Genomic DNA, 10,856 nt, shown 5'->3' on the forward strand with positions numbered 1-10,856 from the left:
AGAAAAATGAAATTGAACCTTCACCCAAAACTTGAAGTGGGTGGTTTGGAAAAAAAAAAAAAAAAAAGCACAACAGAATGAATAAGTCTTTGAACCACACAAATAGTTCCCTTGTTGGTGCAGGAGAGACAGTCTGGGCCCCAAAATGATGAAATGCCGTGTCCGTCGCCGTTTCCAGAAGCCCTCCAGCGGGCTCACCGCAGCTCCCGAGCCCACAGCAGACGGGGCTCCGGGACCGTGGCTCCTGGCCCCGGGGGGAGGCCGCAGGAGGCTGCTGCGTGTCCCGGGGGTGCTCAGTGCCCAGCGCTGCTGGATGTGTGCGCCCCAGCTCTGGCCGCTCGCCAGATCGCCGGTCACATCTCCCGCTTGAAATCGCTCTGTGATTTGTTTGGAAGAACCTGTCAGAGGCTGGCAGGTTTCCCACAGCTGATGAAAGGAGCTAAGGATGTCTGAGAGCCTCACAAGGTGATACAGCCATTAAGGCATCATGACAGACTCAGCACAGAGGCACTAAAAACACGGCGAGATTGGCAGCTCCAGCGCCTGAAACTAAACAAGGAATGCAAAATAAACCAAAGGGTGTGTGAGCATGCACGTGTGTGTGCGTGTGCACGCTCGGGAAGTCAGCATCCTTCTCTTCTCACTTCCCTTGACAGCTCTGGACTTAAAGTAAGATGTAAGCAAACAGAGAGGGTGCAAGCTGTCGCTGGGAGCCCTGCTCATGAATTATAAAGGGCCATTCACGGGCGCGCTTTGCTTCTCTTTAAAATGCATTTTGTGCCGCTGAAAGGCAGGCTGGCAGCCGGGCGGCGGGAGCCCTGCTCACCCTCGGCACCGGCTCGGCACACGCGGGGGCTGCGGACGCCCTCCTGCAGCAGTGCCCGGCTCGGCCCCGCTGGGCGCGAGGTGCTGGGGACACGGCACGGGGAGCAGCCTGCCCGGCCCTGCAGCAGGGCAGCAGAGGCGGCAGGAGGGTTGGGGAAATCCGGTGCTGCTCAGCACCAGCATGCCCAACGAGGCTGCTGCGGGTGGCTTGGCAATGAAGTCGTTCCTATTTGTTCAGGGAGATAAATCAGTTCATTTGCTTCGCGTTCCGGCTTCCCAGCCCTGAGAGAGCGCACTTGGTATTTCAGCTTTTATCTCCACTTTTGCAGCCTAAATGCTTCCTAGGGGTGGAAAGGGAGAAGTGGAGCCTATCTGGGCATCTTTCATCTCCTGGGGAGCGACACGTCTCAGAAATGCCCCAGGGGTGCTGAGCACCGATCTTGCCTTTCTGTGCCCATGCTGGCAGCTGGCTGTGCCCAGAGCCATGGGGCTCCACGCCGGGCCGGGGGGCCAGGCAGGGCCTCCTGCCGCCCTTCCCCATGGGGACGGGCACACGGAGCACCGAGAGCTTGGGCAGACCCAGCCCTGCAGTGCCCTTGGTCCTCGGAGCACCTCGTCCTAACTCTGCAGCGCAGTCCTTGCCGAGGTGACACCCCTGTTAACGCCCCCGGCCCCCGGCCGCCTGACGGGGCTCCCTTTTAATTCCGCTGAGTGCTGCCTCACTGGTGAGTTAGATGAAAAGTGAAGTGAAACCCGACTGACGTCCCCAGCCTCATTTATCTTTCATGCTCACACCGTGCTTGCTTTCACGCTTTCTCCCTTCCGCTTTTAACCCTCACGCACCCGCACTCAGCCCCGGTCCTCTGCTGCCCTGTGCTGCCAGGAGTGCTGCCAGGCTGGGGATTCACCCGCGGGTTCAGAGCTCCTGAAGAGCTGCTGGGCGAGGAAATCCTGCCTCCACCGAGCAAAACGACCTGCTGCTCCCACCAGGCTTTTGCAGCTCAGCTGAGTTGTGAAAGCAGGTCCTACTTGTTGGGGTTGGAATAAAGCGTGATCCTCGCCTTGTGCGGGGTACTGCTGGTAGCACCGGGTGCTGGGCTCAGAGCAACCCACACGAGAGCAGCACCAGCAGCCAGGCCCCGGTTCTGACCAAATGGTTTGAGACGTTTCCTGAGCATCCTGCCCGGCAGTCGCTTTGCAGAGGTGAAGCCAGCCAGGAACTGCAGGGCAAAACCATGAGAGTGCTGCAGAGGAGAGGAGCTCCCAGGCAGGACAGGGAAGGAAGGGGTCTCCATCCCCATCCCCATCCCGCTCCCACCCCCAGCTGGCCCCACTACCTGCAGCCCGTCCCGGGGCTGCCAACAACTGGGGAACCGCAGGGCTGAAGTGCCACTGTGTGCAAAGAGGAAGCATTATCTAAACTTGCCTGCCCCCCGCCCCCAGCCATAATTAATAAACTCAAAGGAAATTAAACCACAAGTAGAAAAAAATCCAAACAGCAACCCAACCCAACCCAACCCAAAGTGCTTCACGTGAGGCTTGGGGGGAGCAGGCACCGGCAGCCTGGAGAGACCATCAGAGGTAATTGCAGTCACAGGGCGAGAGGCTAAAACGGCATGAAATGAATCAGTTTAACAGATATTAAATTTGCAAGCCCCGGGCGACAGGACTCCGTTCAGTTTATTTGCATTAATCAGGTCAGGGGAGTAACCTTGGCTTTTTCTTGCAGGAGATATCATCAGCCTTTATTTGTTTCTCATGTGAAAGTATCACAACGGCTAAACACGACCTGGGCGAGGGCTGTGAAGTCCGAGCCACCGGGCAGCCCTGCCCAGCCTGAGCAGCCCCGGCTCGCAGGGAGGGCGGCCACAGAGGGCTCCCCGGCGCCAGCTCCGGACCTGGCCCTGGACGTGGCCACGCTCCTCCTCCTCGCAGATCCTCCAAGTCCTGATTTCCCCCGGCAGAAAGTTTTCCAGGGGCAGGCAGGGGGCTTGGCCCTGCCCCCCAACACACGTGTTCGTCTACAAGTGCCCAAGTCAGTGTTATGCATAAGTGTGCACGTGCGCGTGTGCTGCCTGGGCACGCAGGGGAATTATATTTGATAGCATCTGGGACCTTTCAGCCGTTCTCAGGAACATGCGAGGGGTAAATTTAGCTCCGTGTGTGTGTAGGTGTGTCAGGGAGGCAGCGGCGTGCCGTGTGTCAGCCTCTGTGCCTGCACCCCCAGCTTCACACGCTGATACGAAGGTGACATGTGCCCTGAGGGTGTATCTGAAGAAGTAAGAATATCATTTTCTGAGTGATACGGGTTTGAGAGTCATAAAGAGGAACTGAGGGGGCTGGCATGTGGATCCTCCAGCGAGGATCACGCTGCTTGTCAGGCTGACGTGCTGCTAGCCACCGCTGCTCCCTCCTCAGTGTCACGGAACAAATAGTTGTCTCCCTCCAAGAAAAAGGAATAAAAGAATCATCAAAACATCCAAATCTTCGTTCTTACAGGTGCAACAAAGAAGGCTCTACCACTTAAGCTGGTTTGCCATTGCTGCGAGCTGTAAGACCAGACGTTGCCTCCCCGGTTTGACCGTGAGCTTCCCGCGTTGCAGTGACCGGGATCCGCCCGGCGATCTGAACTTCCCGGTAGTGGTTCAGGACATGGCACGCAGCTGAGCGCCGGGTCTTGGGCTGCCACTGCTACCCTGCAAAGACGCATGCGAGCACCCAGCCCACGGTGCCTGCGCACACGGAGCCCTGTGCTCGGTGGCTCGCCGGTGACACGGCGTGGAGCATCCGGAGGTCCTCAGCAGCGCCCAGGGCACTGACTCGGCACTTGGGTGAGAAACGCCTCCGGGGAGCCGAGCACGGTGCCCGCAGACACAGAGGACGGATGAGTAGGGCCTGGAGTTGAACGGAGAACCTCCTGCACGAGCCTGTCCTTCAGGGCATGGGAAGAACCCTCCTGACCGTACAAGCTGCGTACGAAAATCCCCGTCTGGTCAACCACAGGACGTCTCCCACAAGCCTCCGACAGGGCGGGAGCAGGGAGCCGCGGGAAGGATTGCAGGGTGCCTCAGCGCCCGCAGCACCCGGATGGTGGCAGGGGTAACTGGGCAGTGCAGCCGGTCCCGGGGGAGGATGCAGCCCCTGCAGTGCACAAATGCCCGGGGGCTCGGTGATTCAGCCTGGGGACTGGCTCAGAGAGGAATTTGCATGACGCTCTTGCAGATGGATCACTCCTGCAAAGCCTTATTTAAATCCAAACAAGCAAAACAGCCCTCGCTACTCAGGGCTGGCAGCGCTTATTTATCACCTACGAAATGCATACATTTGGGACGTATGTGTAAGCATGTCTGTGCGTGGGGGCAGGGGAAGAAAGGCATCTTCTGAAAGAGAAGCTGGGCTCTGCAGGACGGGAGGGCTTGGCATGGGCCACACAAGTGGACAGAGGCCCTAGGTTTGGTGGTGCCACTTCCAGAACGAGCTCTTAACATGGCCCATGAAATGGGGAGATGGCATGGCTGGTGTATGTGTATATGGGGAAACTGAAATGCACAAACGAGAAAGCTGTCCTCAAAGCAGACCGTGAGTCATGCTACATGGAAGCAGACAAAAACAGTTTTGACTCCTAGTCCCCTTCTCTAGGCACTGAACTCCACTTTTAGTCTGGGTTCCCAAGAAAAGAGGGCTTAGGCAATCACGCTGTCTGCCTTGATATCATCTGCGGCCTCCCACCCTGTTCCTTTCCCCAGCAATTTGGGAAGCTATTGGCCAATCCAAAGAAATGATGACAGAACTCAGGGCTGCAGGAAATCAGTCTTTGTCAGCTCCAGTGGACTGAAATATTTCCTCTCAGTGCCGGGTGTGCCATTTCAAACGGGAAGCCAAAACATCACCTCGGTAGCAGGGCTGGTGCGTCACGGATATTGTGATCTTTCTTTCTTTTTTTGTTTAATTTATTTTTTTAACATAAATTACAGAAACTGCGTTTGTGCAGTTATCAAGGTCCCCGATGCTCTGTACAGCTGGCACGTTTGACTCAGTGGGCCTTCTGTTATGAGGAGGACCTAATCTCATCGACGTCTTCCAGAGGAGAGCACAACGCACGGGAAGGTGAAGGCAAACAGAGTCCGTGCCCGTCCTCCCTCCTGCTGCCCAGCCCCCTGACGGTGCAGGAGCTTTTCCCAACGTGACGTCTGGCTTCTCGATGCCCTTCCCAAGCTGCCGCAGAGCTGCAGCCCCCGCTTGCCTCGACCTCTCCTCCCCGCAGCCCCGGGAGCCCCGGTCCGGGCTCAGCCGACGCCGTGGCAGCTGCTCCTCGGCCGTGCCCCCGGGGTGCCGCGGAGGGCGGTTGGGTTTCCTGCCCGCGCTCCTCGCACCAGCACTCTCCTGGCAATGAGCGGGGAGAAAGGACGAGCGCGGCCTCCCCGGGACTAAATATCAAAGAAAAAAGTGGCTTGAATCCGATCCATAGCAGCGGAGACCAGGAAGGCAAGCTCAGACCGCGATGCTGACTTTTCCAGGTCTGAGGGTTGCGCTAAGCCAGAAGCGGAGCCGTGCACGGCCTGGAGCTCCGTGCCAGCCGGCACAGCCCCGCTCCCGGCGCGGGCGACCTGGCAAATTCCTGCAGCTGCTGCGGCGCGGGCAGGCCGCGCTCCCCTTCAGCCACTCAATAACGGAGGCAGAGGGGCTGCCGGGGAGGGGCTGGCCGCTCCGCTCCGGCCCGCAGCCTGCTGCCTGCTGCCGAGACGAAAGCCATCTTCCAGCCGGTGATTTAACATTCCAAGGGAGCAGATTAATGCCTGCAAACTTCTCAGTGGAAGCATTCAAACGCTAATTGGTAGTTGCAAGTAATTAAAGTAATTTACTCAGATTATAAAGAAATTTCTTAACAGTGATTAAGCAACTCTGGGACGTGTGTAGTTGTTTGTAATCACTCCCCCAGGGGGATTAAAGCTCTTGGCTGCATGTAATATGTCTTGTAACACCCTATGGGTCCTGTTGGCTCATGATAGCAACGAACAGCTTGTTGGAAGAGATATAAATCAGGTCTGCATGCACACAAAGTGCATCGCGCGGGGAACAGCTCTCGCGTTCGTGGCCCGGGCCTGAGCCCCAGCCGGCGGGGAGGCAGACACCCCCTCGGCTGCGGCGTGCTCCGCAGACGGGGCCGTGCCATCCAGGCCCCAGCACCGGCACGGGGAGAGGCAGGACCGAGGGCAGCGGGGTGGACAGCAAGGGCTGCTGGCACGGAGACGGGCTCGGGGGAGAGCTGTGGTCACTTCTGCTCGCTGGTTTCCATCGGCCGACCCATAAAACAGGAATAAATCCACTAAAGCTGTTGGTTAAGTGCTCTGAAAGCAGCAGAGGAAACGTGCCAGATAGCTGCTAAGTTGATATCTAGCAGATTGTACTTAGCCAGTACTAATCAGTAGATTATCGTTCGGCTCATTTTGTGTCCCCGCGATCCTGGCCAAGCCCTTCCCGACTTTGCTCAGCCTTGATCTGGGCGCACGAAGCCGATTCCTGCTCTGAGGCACCGGGAGGGGGGGGACTGCTTTACTCACCTGGGACGGGGGGCCCTTTCCTGCCCACACCCCGGGTCCCGGTCACACGTTGCGCAGTGATGTCTTCCCCTCCCAGCCCAGCAACGTGCACGCAGGCTTAGCCAGGCTCGGCAGGGTGACTTCATGGAGAAACATCCCGGGTCTGAAGTGCTTCCCACTGGCTGCAAGACACATGTTACACTAGGAGAGGATATCTGGAGTTATATATCACACGTCCCACCCCATGTCCCGGTGCCTCCAGGGCGCTGGGCGGCCGCTGTGGCACCTGGCCATCAGCTGGAGGTGTCCCGAAGGAGCGGAGGGCTCCCTGCACGCCGTGATCCGGGTCCGTGTCCCCCAGGAATCAGGTAATTCCAAGGGAAGCCTTCTGAATTACTGCGCTCTGCCCTCACGAGCCAGTGGCTGGATTCTGACTCTTCTTCAGTTTATTTTTAGCGGGGTTTGTGTGTGTCCATGCTAGCAATAGAGAATGGCAGGTATTGCGTGAGCTCCGACGGGAGACGGATGCAGGTTTACCTGTGCAAACAGATGTGAACTGGGAGCACGTCCTGCAGTTCCTTTGGCACTTCACCGGGGTGTTTGCTCTCTGCAATTTTTTGGCCAAACAACACCAATTGTTCATTATTTTTTTTCTCTCTCTCTAAAGGCAACACAGAAAGGACAGAGCAAATCCACGTTTTGTTTGTTTGCTGTTTGAAATGCATGCCTGGGAGGAAGGCATTGTTCTGCCAGCTCTGAAGGACAGAAATACACCACAACCTTCAGCAGCGCCGAGGGTGAGCCCTCAGTGTTAGCATTCAGGGGCCGCATCGTGGACGCCGTTACATTGTGCGGCATGGGACATGCTTCCCAGACTCAAATATAAATAGTTTTTTTTTTTTTTTTCTTTTTTTTCTGTGTTCTGTTTACTGTGCGTCGAAATCAGATTTTCCCTAATGGTCCTTTATAAATAGTTTCCACCCACCCTCTGCTTGAAAGCTTCTCTGACTCACATTGGAAATTAGGTTCTTCCCCTCCTCGCTATTGAGAACAATTATAGCTCTTTGTTCAATGGGAATTAAGAAGCATGAGGGCTGAATCCATCCGCAGGAAAATTGTCACTCTCTTTTGTTTTCTGCCTGCAGTAATTATCCTGCCAACCGCTCGCTCTGACATCCTCAAACCCTCCGTGCCTCCACCGAGCATCCGCTGCTCCCCAGCTCCAGCCCGCCGGCGCGCGTTGTGCTGATTCACTGTATTGGCTCCCTCGTTAGCCACAGCCTCGTTACCTTGCCTTGGCGTTTCCCACCGAGCTGCGCCTTCCATCGGGAGGGAGGCAGCCCCGCAAAGTCTGGGCCGGAGCAGGACGGGAGGAGCAGCTGGTCCTCTGGCACGGCCCCAGGGGTTTGGTTATTTCTCAGAAAAGATTTCACCCCGTTGCTGCTGAAAGAGGACCCGGCGCAGAGAAACCACAGCTTCAAAACAGCCCTCCCGGGCCCAAAAGGGGGCTGCTGCCCCTCCGGGAATGCCCAAAAGGTCTGGGGGAGGGGGTCCCGTCCTGGCTGACTCTTGTCCGTGCTCAGCCGGATTTTATTTTGGGTGCATTTCCTGGAAATTCAGCGGTCTCTGGGCTTGGAGGGGGGTGGCTCGAAGCTCCCCGCCACCAGCGGTGTCAGGCCAGTGACCGTGGGCACCTCCAGGAGATCCCTCCTCAGGGCCGAGGGCACGATGCTGTGGGGCGACAGAGAGAAAACAGGAGCACAAGAAGCGACGAAGAAGGCCAGGAGAGCTGCCTGGTGGATGAACACACTTCTCTTTCTGCAGGTCTGCTCCAGTGTGAAAACCCCTGTTAAAAGAACACGACTAAATCCTACCCGATTTTTCTAAAGGATCCAAAATGACTAACCATTGACCCCTCCAGCCACACACTCATTTTTCATTAAACTGTTCCTTGGATCTTATAAGCAGAGAGAGAGAGAACAAGCAGGCGAGTGAGCGAAAACAACCAACAGTGCCCTGGGGCTATAATAACCGAGGTAGGAACATTTTAAATTATACCTTGGGTCAAAATGATTTTAGATTGATCAGAAACCGAAATTACCCCTGAGTTCCAGTTGATTGTCTGTGTCTTGAGTTCATCTGGAGGCTGCGTTTCTCCAGCAGCCCCCATTATCATTATTACGGGGAGTGTGTATACATTGACCCTGTTATTTTAAGCAGCAGAGGAGAAAAGAAACAGCCTTTGAACCTTCCAAACCCACCAGTTGAAGGCAGCACACTGGCTGGAGAAGTGTGCGTTTGTCCTTTCTGCCCTCCAGCCAGGAGGAGGTCCCCGCAGACCCAGCGGGCGATGCCGGCCCCCCGGCAGCCTCGGGAGCCCCCTGCCCCTGCCGGCGGTGCCCTCGCCCGCGGGCTGCGCAGAAAGGCTCAGCGCGGGCGGCAGGCACGGCACGAGGCCCGAGGCTGGAGACCAGCAGTGCACGGAACAAGGACAGCATTGGTTTTTCATTACCAGGACAGTGCTAACAAGACAAGACCATTTAGTTGTGAGCTGGAAAACAGAGGAGGCCATTACCTGGTGAAGCTTTCGGTGGCTCTGCTGCGTGTCCCCTGCGGGTCCCCGTGCCTCGGGGCGCCCTGTGGCACCCCACGCAGGGCTGCAGCCCCGGCAAACACCTCCCCCGGGGGTTTAAGCACTGTGGTGTGTGTGTATGTGCATAGATTTATTACATTTCGTAACCCATTGCTAAATAGTGCAACTCACTAAGTGCTGCCACAACTTGCCATAAATACCTATTTTTTACCGGTGCGTAGCCATGCTGCAGGGCCCCCCTGCTCCCATGCACACGCTCCGTCTCCCGGTGGGGGCTGCGCCCGCTACCCCGAGCTCGCAGACGCGGCAGCTCAGGCTGAGCGTGGCGAGGGCTGGCAGGAGGGTGCTGCAGGGTCCTGCGTGAAAACAGCTTGTTTTTAGTTTTCTGGGGTATGAAAACTAAATATTACCATCTTGTCTCATGCATAAAAACTAAATATTGTCTCATTGGTGTTGTCTCAATACTGAATAATCTATAATCTCTTTTTCTCTTTTTTATTTTTTCACATTATTGGCCATTGAACCTCCGCTGCGTGCCAGGACGGCGCAGTAAAACAGGAAAAGATGTGAACAATGTCAGTAAAGGCTGGGGCAGCAGGAGCGGGGCCGGGCAGCGGTGCCCGCACGGCAGGCTGCCTGCGGCGGGCGGTAGGACGCCGGGACAGACAGGCGCAGAAATGCTGGGAGACAGCGCCGGGGAGGAGCACAGCAAGCACGCCAAGTGCCAAGAACTTGCATCGCCCCCTCTCCCTGCCTCCCAAGGATGCACTTTTCTTTAATTCCTTTCTCTTGCCTTCAGCTTGACTGCTGGAACAGCACCCAGAGGCGTGAGGGGCGCGCGGTCCTTCAGGCGATGCAGTTAGCGTTGCTGCGGAGGCAGCATCCTTCCCCACTGCTCCCCAAAAGCCCGTTTTCAAAAGACTTCTGCTAACAGCCCCGAGTAGTGCTACTGTGCTTTGTTCAGCTGGTGTGGGGACTGCACCGCAGGGTCCACTTCGTGAGCCCGGGGCTGAGAACTTCAGGAGCTTGTCTGGGAGCACGCAGCCCTTGAGCACCTACTGAACGAGCAAGGGAGCTGCAGAGCCCTGCCCACCCCACCTGCCTCCCACTCCTGGCTCATTCTGCTTCTGTTCCCCTCCCTTGGTGGTGTTTCGTTGTTGTTGTTGCTGTTTCCCTCTTGTCGGAGCCCTGTTGCGCTCCCTCCCTCTCCCATCTCTCCTCCTCCCTGCGAGGGAGCAGCGATGCTCGCGGATGTGGAGACGTTTGCTCATTCAGCACGTGTCACTTGGCGAGGTACATAATGAAGTTGCTGAGCTCTTGGTGCCTCCCAGGGCTGTGACATGTTCAATACCATCACAAATTACTGCTTGGGTAATGCATGATTAATCCAGCACAAAGTACCTGCCAGGCGGCGGGCGCCGCGCAGCGCGCTGCCAGCAGTTAGCGCGCTCCGTTAACGAGGGGACGGTCCCGGCCCCACAGCACCAGGGTTGTGGCCAGCTGTGGGGACAGGGCCACCGCTGTGCCCAGGACAGGAATGTGGGACGGGGAAGCCGCAGCACTGCTGGACCTCAGGGCTCGGACCAGGTGCCCTGCAGACACCAGCTGATGGCGGCCACCGAAGACTTTTCCTTTCACAGATAGCAGGGTGGGCAGTCAAGGGTTACTTAACTGCGGTCATGTTTTGAGGAAAATGTTGAAGATATTTCCCATCCTTAAGTGGGATGAAAAAGTGGAAATCTTAACCAACCACAAAGTTTGTACCTAATAGTTCTCAAACTTTTTCTTGGACCTGGAACAACCGTTCCTTCGATTTCCCCAAACAAACCATCTCAGGAGGTCTTCAGACCATTCAGGAACGGCAATCTTCCACTTCTGTTTGGTCACAATACTCTGTT

General features: G+C 56.6%; 1 long non-coding RNA gene across 1 annotated transcript in view; it reads left to right on the forward strand.

The window, feature by feature from the left end:
* The window catches only part of LOC118166770, a 42,631-nt gene extending 35,354 nt beyond the window's left edge, over nt 1-7,277 (forward strand). Inside the window, exon 2 of the long non-coding RNA XR_004750724.1 lies at nt 7,033-7,277. This is a non-coding gene — a long non-coding RNA (uncharacterized LOC118166770). The remainder of the gene's footprint in view (nt 1-7,032) is intronic.
* Nucleotides 7,278-10,856: the final 3,579 nt, after the last annotated feature.

The sequence above is a fragment of the Oxyura jamaicensis genome, chromosome 4 (assembly GCF_011077185.1).
Source record: "Oxyura jamaicensis isolate SHBP4307 breed ruddy duck chromosome 4, BPBGC_Ojam_1.0, whole genome shotgun sequence".
Taxonomy (NCBI): Eukaryota; Metazoa; Chordata; class Aves; order Anseriformes; family Anatidae; genus Oxyura; species Oxyura jamaicensis.